Source organism: Xyrauchen texanus, chromosome 26, assembly GCF_025860055.1.
Source record: "Xyrauchen texanus isolate HMW12.3.18 chromosome 26, RBS_HiC_50CHRs, whole genome shotgun sequence".
Lineage (NCBI taxonomy): Eukaryota > Metazoa > Chordata > Actinopteri > Cypriniformes > Catostomidae > Xyrauchen > Xyrauchen texanus.
Genome location: NC_068301.1, coordinates 23,689,544 through 23,706,238, shown reverse-complemented (window position 1 = coordinate 23,706,238; position 16,695 = coordinate 23,689,544).

Here is a 16,695-nt window from a genome sequence, read left to right as displayed (position 1 = left end):
AAGTGTCCTACAGCAAGCTCAGGAGGAGTGCTTCACCTCTGAATTGGAACAGTTAAAGGCAGGAAAATCACTTTCCAGAAGCAGTCGTTTAAAGACACTTGCCCCTGAACTTGACCATGAGACTCAGCTGATCAGAGTAGGAGGTCGCCTACGTTGGAGCCCTTATCTAGATCCAGATACAGTGCACTCCATTGTCCTAGACCCGAAACACCCAGTCTCTAAACTGCTCATACAGAGTTACGACACTAAACTCCACCATCCAGGCCCTGAAAGAGTCTTCGCCGAGCTTCTGCGTAAACATTGGATTCTTCGAGGTAGAGAGGCCATCAAACGGTGTCAGAGTGCTTGTGTGGACTGCCAGAAGTGGAGAAAAAACCCTGAGGTGCCAAAAATGGCAGACCTACCTCCAGCCAGATTACGTTTATTCAAGCCCGCCTTCTACTCAACAGGAATGGATTGCTTCAGTCCATATACTGTTAAAGTAGGTCGCAGAAACGAGAAGAAATGGGGCATCCTGTTCAAATGTCTCACTACCCGGGCAGTCTACATTGACGTCCTTCATAGTCTCGACTCTGATTCATTCCTCATGGCTCTCAGACGATTCGTCGCAAGACGAGGCAAGCCATTTGAGCTTTTATCGGATCAAGGGACCAACTTCAAAGGAGGGGAGAGAGAACTGAAAGAAGCATACGCAGCTATTGTCCCAGAACTGCAAGAGCAGCTGGCAAGCCAGCAAATACAATTCCACTTCAATCCCCCTAATTCTCCACACTTTGGTGGCAGCTGGGAAAGAGAGATTCGATCCTTAAAACAGGCCCTGATGACAACACTTGGCGCCCAGTCTGTCACCTTCGAAGTGCTGTACACTATGTTGGTAGAGATCGAGGGGATCTTAAATTCCAAGCCAATGGGCTACACTTCATCTAATATTTCCGATCTTGACCCCATCACACCAAACTCCCTTCTGATGGGGCGGCCAGATTCATCACTTCCTCCTGTGATATACCCGGAATCTGAACTGATCAGTCGACGCAGATGGCGGCACAGTCAAGTCCTTGCCGACCAATTCTGGAAGCGCTTCATCAGGTTCTACCTACCCAGTCTTCAGACCCGCCAGAAGTGGCAGGATGAGAAATCTGACCTCCAGGTTGGCACCATCGTCCTGATCATTGACCCCCAATTGCCCAGGACCCTCTGGCCGGTGGGCCAGGTGTCAAGGGTATTCCCTGGAGTAGACAGCAGAGTAAGAACAGCTCAAATTAAAGTGGGAGAGAGGTCGTACACACGCCCAGTAGCACGCCTCATCCAATTGCCTGCCATACCAGATTAGAGCTATTTTGAGTGGTATAAGTTATAGGCCTTTTGTTATTGTACATATTTCCTTACGGACATCTGGGGGCAGCTGAAAAAAAGGCCACTATTAGACTTATATTCAAGTGTCTTAGTTCCTTTATTATATGTCAAAATTGACGCATTAGTCGCAGCATCCATCCAACGGGCCAATCAGCGCCGCGGAAAAGACATGCAGGTCAGTGCTCCCGCCCACTGAATTGAGTCTGACCGAACGGGAAAGCGGACGGATGCAAGCTATACTGCTGCGTTTATATTTGCTAAAGTTGTGTGCGTGCCTGTAAAGTGAGTAGAAGCCTGTTTATACATTGTTCTATACTTAGTTTATGAGTGTTTGAATAGGCCCACATGTGTAAAAGTTAATGTATGTGAGTGACAATACTGAAATAGCTCAGTAAAGATGTTCGTGTGTATATTTACATACACTTTTCCTCACGTATTACATTGTTATATTTAGAAGACATAATCTATGTGCTTTTTAGTCATTATATGGTTTATTTAATATATATATCGCTCAATTCTAGAGTTAAAGCACTCTTTGAGCACATGCGCACTAATGTGCTAGACAGAGCGGCTCTATTTTCTTTCCTCAGCGCGCAAAGGTGTCGAATTTCAGCCGCTCAGTATTAATCATTTCTAGCAGTGCACTTTTCCATATAATGGCACATTTCTTCCTATTGCACTGTATTAATCATTGTAATTTAATATTCATTGTGGAGATTACTGTTACTATGTTTATTGTGGTGACTACTATTATTTGTTATTGTTATTTGTACTTATCTATTTTCTTATATCTGTATTTATAGAAAAACCACACACACATGCAAAGTCAAATTTATTCAGTGTACTGAGCTGTGGTGACAATAAATGGGTTATTCCTGAATACCTGATCATCTCTGGTAAAAGTCTCTAACCGGACGCTCTGTAGTGGGTCTGTTATCAACCGGCAAAATCAGCCTCTACTAGCCAACATTTTTACATATGTAGTATATCACAAATGTCACACCTAAAATTAGTAAGCTGGAATGTACGAGGCATTAATTCAGCAGCTAAAAGAACCAAAATTTTAAGCCACATTAAAAATCTCAAGGCAGATATATGTCTATTGCAAGAAACGCATCTTTTGGAATCAGAACACAAGAAATTAACAAATACACAATTAACACAAATATACTCTGCATCTTACAATTCGAAGAAAAGAGGTGTAGCTATATTAATCAATAAAAACATAACAGTTATTAATCACTCAACTATATGTGATCCAGAAGGATATGTTATTATCAATGTAACTTTTAACAATAAAATACTGACCATTGCTAATATCTATGGACCAAACACAGATGACCCACAATTTTTCAATAATTTTTTCTCATCAATAGCCAACCTTTCCCAATCAGCCATCATAATCGGGGGAGACTTTAATACAGTTATTGATCCAACTAAAGACAAATCAAATACACCATCACTTTTTAAACCATGGCAATCTACAGAAACCATTAAACAATACATGACTGACCTAGGTCTTGGCGATAGCTGGAGTCTCACAAACCCAAACTCAAGAGAATACAGTTATTTTTCAGCAGTTCATAAATCATATTCACGTATTGACTATTTCTTAACAAGCAATTCTCTCATCCCTGACATTTTAAATACAACAATACACCCTATCGTTATCTCGGATCATGCACCAATTAGCCTACTATGACTGTTAATAACAGAAATAATACTAAAAAATCATTTAGATGGAGGATGAATACCTCATTACTTCAAGACAACGAGTTTAATGAATACTATAAAAAAGAATGGGCATTTTTCATGGAAACAAACAATACACCAGACATCTCTGCCGCAACTCTCTGGGAAACAGCTAAAGTTGTACTAAGAGGAAAGATAATATCATACTCTACATACAAATATAAAAAGGAACAAAGTCGAGAAAAAGAATTAGAAAATAAAATACATATATTACACAATATTTACTCTCATAGTCCCAATGAACAGACTCTACGGGAAATAAATAAAACAAAAGATGAACACAAAGACATTATAAATAAAAGGATAGAATTCCAAAAACAATGCCTTAGACATAAACATTTTGAACATAATTACAAATCAACTCCCTGTTCCCACCTCTACCTGTCAGTGGATTACCAGCTTTCTGACGGACAGGCAGCAGCTTGTGAGGCAGGGAAAATTCACTTCCACCACCTGTACCATCAGCACTGGTGCCCCCCAGGGATGTGTGCTCTCCCCACTACTCTTCTCCCTGTACACCAATGACTGCACCACCAAGGACCACTCTGTCAAGCTCCTGAAGTTTGCAGACGACACCACTGTCATCGGCCTCATCCGAGATGATGATGAGTCTGCGTATAGAAAGGAGGTTGAACGGCTGGCTGTCTGGTGCAGTCAAAACAACCTGGAGCTGAACACGCTCAAAACAGTGGAGATGATTGTGGACTTTAGGAGGAACACCCCAACATTGTCCCCCTCACCATTCTAAACAGCACTGTGTCAGCAGTGGAGTCATTCAGGTTCCTGGGCACTACCATCTCACAGGACCTGAAGTGGGAGATACACATCGACTCCATTGTGAAAAAGGCCCAGCAGAGGTTGTACTTCCTTAGCCAACTGAGGAAATTCAACCTGCCACCAGTGCTGCTGAAACAGTTCTACTCAGCGGTCATTGAGTCTGTCCTCTGCACTTCAGTAACTGTCTGGTTTGGTGCAGCCACGAAATTAGACATCAGAAGACTACAAAGGACAGTTCGGTCTGCTGAGAGGATTATTGGTTGCCCCCTGCCCTCCCTTCAAGAACTATACACTTCCAGAGTGAGGAAAAAGGCTGGTAAAATCACTCTGGACCCCACTCACCCTGCCCACTACCTTTTTGAACTGTTGCCTTCTGGCGGCGCTTCAGAGCACTGAGCACCAGAACCGTCAGACACAGGAACAGTTTTTTCCCTCAGGCCATCCATCTAATGAACAGTTAAATTACCCCCATTGAGCAATAATTATGTGCAATACACAGTTTAATTTTAATTTAAATTATATTATCCAACTTATCCACTTCTGCCATTACTTACATTGCTCTGTACATAATATACTGTTTTTTGTTCTTTATATACAGATTGTATTAGATTTGCACTACGTGTGTGTATGTGGGTATGTATGAAGGTGAGTTTATGTACGTATATGTATAATTATTTATTTTGTGTTCTTTTTTGTTTTTAATTACCTATGCCTTGCTGCTGTTTTTTTTGGTATTGTTTGTATTGTTGTTGACTGGAAGCTCCTGTCACCTAGACAAATTCCTTGTATGTGTAAGCATACTTGGCAATAAAGCTGATTCTGATTCTGATTCTGATTCTGATTCTGAAATCAGGTAAATATCTTGCTAATCAACTCAAACGTAATAGAGAAAAGACACTTATCCCGGTAATCAATAATCCGCAAGGAAAGACACTCCACTCCTCACAAGATATCAATGATACTTTTCGTACATTTTATAAACATCTATACAGTAATACAAAAGAACCAAAAATTAATGACACTAAATCATTTCTTAACAATTTATTTTTACCCAGTCTGAGCACAACACAAAGAGAATCATTAGAAGAATCTATATCAGAAACTGAATATAAACAAGCTCTTGGTTCTCTATCAAACAATAAAGCTCCAGGTTTAGATGGATGCCCATCAGAATATTACAAACATTTTTGGTCAACTATATCACCATTATTCTTGCGAATGACGGCAGAAATGAAAAACACTTCTTCTATTCCACCTCACATGAACACAGCACTAATTTCAGTCCTGCTTAAACCAAACAAAGACCCAACGTTATGCACTAGTTATCGCCCATTATCTCTTCTAAATTCTGACTTAAAAATTATAAGTAAAGCCTTGGCTACACGTCTTGAAACCGTAATTTCGTCTCTTATCCATCCAGACCAAACAGGTTTCATCAAAGGACGCCAGTCATCAAACAATACCAGACGATTATTCAACATTATGAACCTATGTAATCAAAACAAAAAAAAAGACTATAATCATATCACTAGACCCAGAAAAAGCTTTTGATAAAGTTAGTTGGTACTTTCTGTACATGACACTTAAAAAATTAGGGTTTGGAGACTGCTTTACGGCTTTACTCACTGGATTAAAACACTATATAATACTCCACTAGCATCTGTTATAACGAATGGCATAATATCATCACCATTCCAACTTCAGCGAGGTACTCGCCAAGGATGCCCCTTATCACCGTTACTATTCGCCTTGTTTATAGAACCGCTTGCTGCTGCAATAAGACAGAATGATAAAATTCTGGGAGTTCTATCAAACAACACTGATCATAAAATTTCATTATACGCAGACGACATACTTCTATTTGTACAAAATCCTAAAACAACGCTTACAGAAATAATGAAACTCATCAATGAATATTCTATTATATCAGACTACTCCATAAACTGGACTAAATCAACAATTTTGCCACTGAACATGAAACCACATGAACGAAGCATACAAAACATACCGTTCAAAATTAATAATATTACATACTTAGGAATAAACATATCACAGAACCTCTCTGACTTGTTTAGCCTCAATTTCAATCCACTGCTGAAAACAATAGAAGATGATTTAACTCGATGGATGAATCTACCGCTTTCCATTATAGGTCGTATTGCAACAGTTAAAATGTGTATTTTACCAAAACTCCTATATCTATTCACCATGACTCCAGTACAACCAACTAAGAAATGGTTTACATCATTAAATCAAATAATCAGCAAATTCTACTGGAAAAAAAAAGAATCCAAAAATTCGTTTACAAACGCTTCAAAAAAAAAAATCTCAAGGCGGCCTAGCAGCACCAAATTTCCATTACTATTACTTAGCGTCCCATCTACAATACTTTTGCAACTGGATCAAAGGTGACAACCCCCAAAACCCATATGGCTAGAGTTAGAACAAACAGAATGCAAAGAAATAACTATAGCTGATCTCCCATCCCTCACAAAAAAAATCAAACAAAACAATCTCTTTAAGAACGTAACAATTAAAACAACTCTCACCGCTTGGTGGCAAATGAATACATTGACAAAACATGAGCTGACACCACATACCAACTCACCTATATGGCATAATCCTGATTTTACTCACAACAAAATTCCGCTAAACAACATTAAATGGAAAAAGAAAGGTATCACACATCTACATCACCTGTTTACTGGCAACACCTTCGCTACATTCACAGAATTAACTCAGAAATTTAATTTAGGAAAAGAACAGTATTACTATTACTAGGAATTAAAACTACAATTGGAGACAAGGATATTGCACAACCTCCCTCAATTCTAAAACATATCACCACAATTAGTAATTCATTAAAAACATTTAGTAAATTATACACTCTAATATCATCTATAGACACTAAAACAATAGTAGTACCAGTTAAACAATGGGAAAAAGATCTCAATATCAACACAAATGAGGAATTGTGGAAAACAATTTGCAGAAACACTTTTATCTTAAGTACAAACATAAACATCCAGTTATTTCAGTATAAAATTATACACAGAACTCACATAACACAGCGTAAGATGTTTAAAATGGGATTAGTAACTTCAGACAGATGTACTAGCTGCAGTTTAAATACACCGGACACTTACTTTCATGCACTCTGGCTATGCCCACCGGTTCATCAGTTCTGGATAGATATCGTTAATAAACTATCAGAATTCTTTAAAATTACAATTAATGCACTCCCATTATTATGTGTTTTAGGTGACACATCTCAAATGAACCCCTCCTTTGAACACTCAAAACCTCTGCTCTTATCTCTAGCTATCGCCAAAAAAACAATACTACTCAATTGGAAAAATAAATACCAAATATCAATTACACAATGGCTACATCTACTAAGGGATCATATTATTAAAGAGAAACAAACGTTAGCAATTAAAAACCAACTATACAAATTTAATAATATTTTCAGTCCATTGCTCTCATCCTTAAATATTGATTAAAACTAGCTAGGAGTTGATGCCTCAACTAAAATCTACAGTCTTTGGTATATAGAATGAATTAATAATAAGGATATTCAGTATGCATAAATACAAACTATCCCTATAATAAATAAGTTAAGTAATTAATCTAAATAAGAGTGTTATTAAATACATCATTCATGTGTGTATATATGTGTGTGTATATATTATGATAAGTTATACTCTTCATTTTTCATGTAAAAACCGCATATTATTATTATTATTATTATTATTATTATTATTGTTTTTTTTTGTGGAGATGGTGGTAGTAGGGATGGTGGTATTGATATTATAAAACCATTTATATTCCCAGTAAATATAAAGGACCTGGGCCAGGCAGCTGTTCTAGGTGCTGTTGGTGGGTCCGACTGGCACATCTTGTCGACATGGTCATTAGTAACACTAGTAACATGCCCATGCCCCCAATCCCTTCCGTCATGCAAAATAAATATGGTGGACAGATATCTGGGCTGGATGTGGTGTATCTGGCTAGGGAGCTAACCAGTGCACACCAGGGTCTAAGCCACAGATTACCAAAGAAAAAAACAAAGAACAGAAAAAACAAGGGAAAGAAAAAGGGGGGCAACCAAACTTGACTTATGTCCTGTCAGGTCACAACCAGAGTAGGTGAGCTTGGTCTGGAGGTGCCTGTTATGGTGCCCCATCTTACTCTGCGGAGGAAGACTCAGCGAAACATAGAGGCGTAACTGTTGGGGTTGGGTGTCGCTGACGGTGGTGGGGTCTATGTCGGGGAGGTCTGTTGGTTGTGCTCACCGGCAGCGGTAGAATGGCTCCCAGCCCTAGAGAATAGTGTATATTCACAATAATTTTATTTACTGATCTATATGTATTATTATAATTACTATTATTATTATTATAAATACAGTACCACTACTCTACGGAAGCTCAAAGAGGCCATGCGTTATTATTATTTTTCTGTCTCGTTTTCTCGTGATCTCGACATAACTAAGGTTGTTTTCTCGTGATCTCGACATAACAAAAAGTTGTTTTCTCGTGATCATGACTTAATTTTCTCGTGATCTCGGCATAACAAAAAGTTGTTTTCTCGTGATCTCGACATAACAAAAAGTTGTTTTCTCATGATCTCGACATAACAAAAATTTGTTTTCTCGTGATCATGACTTAATTTTCGAGATCTCGACGTCTCTCTGTCATTAGGCTTGTTTGAGATGAGCAAAATCTGCGCAGAACCGATCACCGGTGATCAGCGCGTAATGCATGCCGGTTAGAAATGTGTCCGAGAGCGGTCCGCCTTGCTCTGATGTCATGCTGACATATGTCAAAAAACTCTCGCGAGCGCAAGGCGCACGTGTCGGATTCTGCAGTCGCGCGCAGTTGCTCTCCACCGACTGCGCTGATCAAAAGCATGATGGGAAACGACTTGCTGACGACACAACTTAATGCTCATTGGCTGCGATTGTCAGCTGATATTTTTTTCCCTTAATTCTAAGAAGTCCATTACCTATAGCCTAATACTATTTACTTTTTCTATAGTACTTTATTAGTAATTAGTACATGTGCTTTATTTACCCTTTTATTTTTATTTTCTTGGTTTGAAGTCCTGTTTGTTGTAATTTTCTCTTTATTGTATTGTATGCTTGTGTTCATTTTGTACATTGACATTTTTGTACCACATTATTCCATTAAATAAATTAGTCAATCCATCAATACATGCATACATACATCTAATGTGACGGTTTTACAATTAGGCCTCATGTTTGTGTGTTTTTATCTGATATCTTTATCTGGGTATGTCTTATTCCTGGAGTGCAGTAAACAAAACCCACACATGCATGCTAATTTCTTAATTTAGAATATGTTTTTTTTCATATTATTTTTGAATAATAATTTGCTGTACACACTTTTCCTAATCATTAAACATGAAATTCAAACTTACATTAAGGTGACAAACAATTGTGTAATATATTTATATAGAATATTTTTCATGTAAAAAGGGATAGTTCACCCAAATATGTTTTTTTCTTTGGGTAAACTATCCCTTAAGTAGGATACACATCATTAGGTTAATCAGCTGTGCCATATCCCACTCTGAAATGTTTAGCCCATAATTAGGGATAACAATGTAAATTTAGTGCAGCATCTGTATGCTCATCATTTCTCATTATGGCTTTGATTATAAAAGGCACCCACAAAGTTAACAATTGTAGCAAGATGGAGAATGTGTTATTAACACTATCAGACTCCCAGGGAGCAATAACATTAACAGTAAGCAAAGAAATTGCTGAGACAATAAAGAATGGGGAGTAAAAAAAATAAAAAAAAATTGGTTGCTTGATGATGGAATTAATTTTATTTTATTGATTGAAATTCCGTTTTACAGATAAAAAATATGAAGCATATATAATGCAACAAGTGAGAAATGTACGGAAGAGGATTAGGGCCAAGCAATAAAAAAAATAAATAAAGCCATCTCGAGAATAAAGTCATTATAATGCGAGATTAAACTCGTTAAATTTCGAGAAAAAAGTCGAAATACAATCTTGAGAATAAACTCATTAAATATCGAGAATAAAGTCATTATAATGCGAGATTAAACTTAACGAGTTTTTTCTCGAAACACAACGACTTTATTCTCGATATTTAATGAGTTCAGCATTGCAGAACAGAAACAAGGTAAGGCATTTTTTTTTAACCATAATAACATTTAAAATGATCATGGGGATTTTTTATTATTTTTTACACGACATAAGGTTCATTAGATGCAAGTTGCAACATACCACTCTAGACCAGATATATTTATATCCCTACCATTTACTGAATAAGCCATTTTTAGTAATGAGCACTGTTCACCTTCGGTGATTCTCCTCATCATAACCATCTTTGTGTAAAAACAGTGGTATTTCAATTGCATCCACTTCGTCTGCGATAAAAAACGCGAACGCGATCACTTCCATTGCTGACGTTTGCAGTCCACAACACAGCGAGATTCAGGAAGTGTCCGGCTTGCCTGCACTTTTTTCACTCCTCCCCTCACTGCAGCCGCCTACTCTCACCTACATTTCAGGCGAAGCAAGGCGCATCTCAAATAAGCCTAATGACAACTTCCAGATTAGTGTCAGACACTTTAGAAGAAGACTATCACGTCTACAACTTTTTCGTAGAAAATACAGTGAACGTTTGGAACGTTTGGTCAATTTCATTGCCAGCCAACTTGAGGGACCGGGACGTCTGCATGACTGCGGTCAAGCCAGCCGCGATTTAGATCCGAGTGCGCGCATATTACAGTATTAACGGTACTTTGCGGAAAGCAAGCACATAAAGACGTGCTTCTTGACTCCTGTTGAGTGCAGAAGAAAGCGAGTCTTTCTATATTGATGAAAAGCGTTTATTAAGTGTTTGTGACGTGCTGCCTGGTGTTTATTAATATGTTTGATTTAGCCTATGTGAAAGGTGACTGGTTAGAATACTCTTGGATAGGGCAGGTGAATATTTTATAACCAAAGTGTAATGAATTAACATAACTTTACATTTACATATAATAAATTGTACTTTTCTGCCAAAGATCTCTCATTGTCCCTCATACCTTGTAATAAACTTTTAATTGTAAATCCTGTAGCTCAATTAAAAACTGTATAGAAAATTAAAGGCAAAAACAACTTTTTGTTATGTCGAGATCACGAGAAAACAACTTTTGTTATGTCGAGATCACGAGAAAACAACTTTTGTTATGTCGAGATCACGAGAAAATTAAGTCATGATCACGAGAAAACAACCGTAGTTATGTCGAGATCACGAGAAAACAACCTTAGTTATGTCGAGATCACGAGAAAACGAGACAGAAAAATAATAATAACGCATGGCCTCTTTGAGGTTCCGTACTACTCCTACTACATCTATTATTATCATGAATGCTGTTTGTTGCCACTGCTACCGTTACTATCGCTACTATTTTTATCTTTGTTATAATTATTATTATTAGTATGAATACTGCCTCTACTTCTACTACAATTCTATTACAATTACTATGAATATCTCAATATTGCGTCTATCTAAATCTCTAAAATATCCCATTGCTTAAACTTACCAATGTACCTGCATACATCACTAGATCGATATATTTATATTTAGCTTTTTTTCTGTCGTGTTTTTTTTTTTTTTTTTTTTTTTGCTGGTTTTTGTTTTGTTTACTTTGTGTGTGCGCTCCATGTACGTCTTTCTTTCTTTTGTATGTGTATATAATTCACTGATTTTTTTATCTTCTATGAACTACAATGTTTTGTTAACTTGCAATAAAACAAAAAAAACAACAAAAAAATAAATAAATAAAAATCATAATTTAGCTTTGATAACTCCTACCATCAGAGCCGGTCCAAGGTAAAAGCGAACTAAGCGGCTGCCTAGGGCCCCGTGGCCACCAGAGGGCCCCAAAGAGCACATGAAATGACAGCTTGATTTTGTTTTTTGTTTTTGTGACATACTGTCAATGGACAATGGTAATTATACAAAAACGCAATATTAAGTTAACGGGCTGCAGGATGCAAGAACATTCAGACAGCAAAACAGCAATGTCACAAAAAAGGAAAAAGAAGAAAACAGAGGAAAAAACTGCAAGATAAAGGTATGTTAATTTAAGTAGCTAGGCTATGTTACGAGCTAACATTAGCTGGCTAGTTAGTTAACATAGCCTATGTAGCATATCTTCTTTTTTTAGGAAAGTTTGATTAAACAGCTAGTTTTAGATTAAAGTTTTTGTCTTCTGTGAAAAAATATCTTTCCTGGGTATATATTTTTTGTAATAAAAATAAGCTTCTGTTCCATAAACTTGGTACTGATAACAACAACTTAATATTATTTACATTAGTCTACCATTTTGGGGTCTTTGCTATTATATTCCAATATCATTATGCCTCAGTTAGCTAGTTATAGATTAAGAGTTGTTGTTTTAGGAGTACAGATGACTTGCTGCTGTGTATAATAATTTATATTGTTAAAATAGCATTCTGGTCTGTCAAATATGTACTCTTATGAAACTTCCCTAGGAGCACTGTTGAAATATTATGGAGGTGGGGCACAACCAACACCACCTGCCCCAAGTGCCAGTGCTAGAGCTGATGATGATTTTTCAACAATCCCAGATCAATATATTTATATGGATAAACCATGCCTTTTGTGAGACCTTTTTTATTGTTTTTGACAGACCGTTGCATTACCTTCTAATATGACATTATTATTATTATTATTATTTTCATCTTTCATCAGGTCCATCCTCTGCAGGCGAGGAGTACTTCCCAGCACATACATCCACTGATCCTACTGTTCCTTCCATGTCTGTTTCAACCTCAGCAGATGTGGCAAGTTAATAGCACAGCAGCCTTTGTATTTGCTCAGTTACTGTAGAATATCCTGATTAATATTTCTAATTATAATTATTAATGTAATTTCCTTATATTTCCTTCTACTTCTGTGGTCATTGTGATCGATGTCACATCTGTGGTCATTGTGATCGATGTCACATCTACCCCCTTAGCAACTTCCAGCCTACACCATGGATCAGTAGCTCCTCCAGTTGACCCAGCTGAGTTGTCATCTATCCTGTCCGACTAAGAAAGGACTGATCTGGTAAGCAGAGGGCCACTCCCTATAAAGGAAAACTTCACATTCCCTGAAAAACCTGATGGCCGAAGCTTCCACTACCACTACACCAACAGAAAATTAATTAATGGGCAAATAATGTAAGTGGAGCTGGCTCACTTATTCAAAAAAAGAAAATGATGCAGTCTACAGCTTCTGCTACAAATTGTTCTCTAGGAAGTCCACAAAACTGGTAACAGAGGGATAACAAGATTGGGTAAATATAGGTGTGCTACTGTTACAATTAAAACCATAGAAGGGTAAAATCATGCCAGGCAGACATTGGTATGTTGTAAGCAACACAGCTACAACTAAAGAAATGGATAAGGGTGTGTTAGATTTATAGTGTGAGAATAATCAAGCATTGACAGTATTCAATCATATTGGCGGCACAGAGGGGCCCCCAAATCAAATTCTGCTTTGGACCCTATAAAGGCTTGGGCCGGCCCTGCCTACCATTATCAGTTAACCATATCAGGTTAAGTGTTATCTACAATTTATGAACTTATCCTGCTGAAATAAATACATTTGTATTCTTCAGGTAACTGTTGTTACATTTCCTCATAAATGTAAAAATTTAAGATTATTACATTGCATACTTGCACCGTTATCTTTCTATTTTTCATTCTACAACATTTAATTCTGACTCTTATTGTTGGGTAGAGGCAGTAGAGCATCATCCAATGTCTTTATTTCTCTGTGTGATTCCAGTTATGTGACAGCATTGCCAAGTGGAGAATAAGTAATATGAAGGTTTACGTGGAAACTTGTGTCTGATACTTCCAAAGTCAAGTTTTGCCTGGCTCACTGCCTTAAGGTGTTTCATAACAACATTTTCATTTGGACATTCCTTGAAGATGGCAGGAATAGTTATTCCCATAGCAGAATCAAACTTTCTGGTTCAGTGCTCAAATGTTGTTGTTTTTTCAATGTCATTGGGGAGTTTACTGAAATGTGGTCATGTCAACCTCCATGGTGGTTAATCAGCCCTGCATGTCAAAGCTGTCCTTGTCTGTTTTGTTTCAACAGGTCATTGATTATTATAATCTGCACTTTTCAGACTCACAGTCTGTAAAATGATTTATGGATCACCTGTTAGTTTCAAATGTTGTTCCTCTATCATAACAATACTGACCAAACGTGACAAAAGCCAAAGTCAAGGATCAGAAAAGCACTGTGGCATTTATATTGACATTTACATTTATAATCTTAATAGTCATTTAAAATTATTCTGGGCTTATTAAAGGAAGCAAACATCACGGTCCATCACCAATGTTCTATAAAAACAGACAGCAGTTTCTACGAGAGACATCGAAACAGAAATTCATTATTTCACTGTAGCCAATTCATGACTGAAGTTTTAGAAGGCACAAAATTTGCTTTATGCTGAGGCATGGCTAGTGATATTAGACACACAAGTAAAATATATGTGTAAAGATTACTGCGATGAACTCTAAATTACACTAAGTAGTTGATTAAATAAATTTTTCTTAGGGGTATTCGGCCTAACATAACTCGAAAATCTGAGATCTTTTTCAACACTAAAATAAATACAATTAATTAACACACACACATGTCTATGTATTAATTTATTTGTATTTTGTTTTTTTTAATGATTTGGATAAAGATAGAGAATGAAAAGCAGTCAACAAATTGTCCAGCATAAATGGTAAGTCCTTTAAATACTGTTTATAAAGCATCCCGTGATGGGTCTCATGACATTGTTTGTGAGTACCTATAGAGTTTGCAGTAGGACAAATCTAGACAAACAGTGGATAAAGTAATATGTAGTGTGATAAATAGGATAGTGTTGTTGTTGTTTTTTGGTCACGGCATAATTCCTATACTTTCCTTTGTTATTTGGTACTTCCGATGACTTTACTACTGTTCTAAAGTGTTGTAAACAGTACTACAGAAATAACGAATTAATGGGCTATATTAGGCTATCTAGTAGGCCTATTGAATATTATCCATTCACTGTCAAAATTTCAAAGCTTTCATAGCACTTAGCAACATGAGTGTTGTGTTCAATATTGCATTTATTTAGAGTCTGTTTGATTGTTAACAAATGCGAATCGAAATTAAAATCCATCAGCTAGAGTGAAATGCCTCATTCACATCAAGCTTGGCACGTCAAAATGCCTCGCACCATTGGTTCTTCTGTGTCTCGTTACCATAGAGATTCCACAATTATGACGTATCATACCAAGAACTCAATTTTGCGTCAAAATTGGAATCATTACATAGAACGTAGAAGTTCACATTGCTCATTTTGTATCTGATTTTCAGCTTGTCTGTTGATGTGAGTATGCTAGATTTCTGAGTTTTTCCTCTTAATCTGTTCATGACTAAATTGAGATAAAACAAGGATGTCCGAGAAGATTCAAAAGAACCAATCGTTTAAAAAACGAGTCTAAACGTGTCGATTTCTTGTAATCTTTGTATTCATGCATAAATAATATATTTATTTACTATAAAAAATGTCAAAAGCTTTAACCATCAAGTGAAAAGTACTAAAATAAGTTACTAATATACTGTATATGTAAATAATGTATATGAGTTAGAGTTCTATACTGCAGTATGTATAGGCTAACAATTAGCAAGTTTTTAATATTGGTGATATTCAAGTCATTTCTGTATGAATTGCATTTTATATGGATGTTTAAATAACTTAATATAAAAAATTAGTGTCATGTAATTGACCCTTAGTATGGGATAGCTGTATAGTTAAAGCTTTTAAACATTTGCCTTAATGTAAGTATTGCATTTAGACTAAGATGAGACAATGAGACTGAAGATAAATTATTTCCTATAGAAAGTTCCTGTGAACTAACAAATGTTTGAGTTAACTTGCAGTAATTGCTGGCCAACATTTCTAAAGTTCATCTTTTCCCTCTCTCTTTCGCTCACAGGTTTTACAGTGTTGCATATACACCAGTGTGAACATGCCCTTGCATTTTCCACAGTCAGCACCGTACTGTGGTATCCTTGCCGCTGCATTAATGGGGTCACCTCCAACTCAATCTTTCTTTCCAACTTTTAAGAAGAGGAGACCAATGAGGGTACACAAACTGTTTTAAGCTTGTTCTGTGTCATACAGCTTGTTAAAAGCTGCTTGTAATTTGTAATGTGTGTTTAATATTATGCATTAACTTTATGAAAAATTGTGAGAGATAAAAGCTTGTTTTGGTTTTATATGTGGGAGACAGGGACTAGATGTCATACATTTTACTCTTGTGAATATTCTCAGAAGTTTATTTTTGAAAGCCAATTTCTATATAAGCTCATACCTTAAAGTCTTGGCTACAAGAAGTTATGGAACATTTTCACAGCTATTGTCCAGCAAAAATGATACAGGTCACTGAATACATGTTGACCCAATAACAGAGCAAGTTGTCAAAATTGGATCCTGCCTTTACAGTCAATCGTACATTACAGGCTTTTCAGCAAAACACAAGCAATAAATCACACTGTAACAAATTGCTGTAGTTTTACAATAATATCCAGTGTTCTATAAATTGCAGTCTGTTATTGTATTTTGCTATGAATTCTGGTAGTTGTTGTCCAGTCTTGAAAGTTAATTGTAGAATGTATGGCAAAGTCTTAGAAAAGTAACTGTTTATTTGAAAACAAAATTGTAACACCAGCACTGAACTAGAGATTTTTCTGATTAAATGTT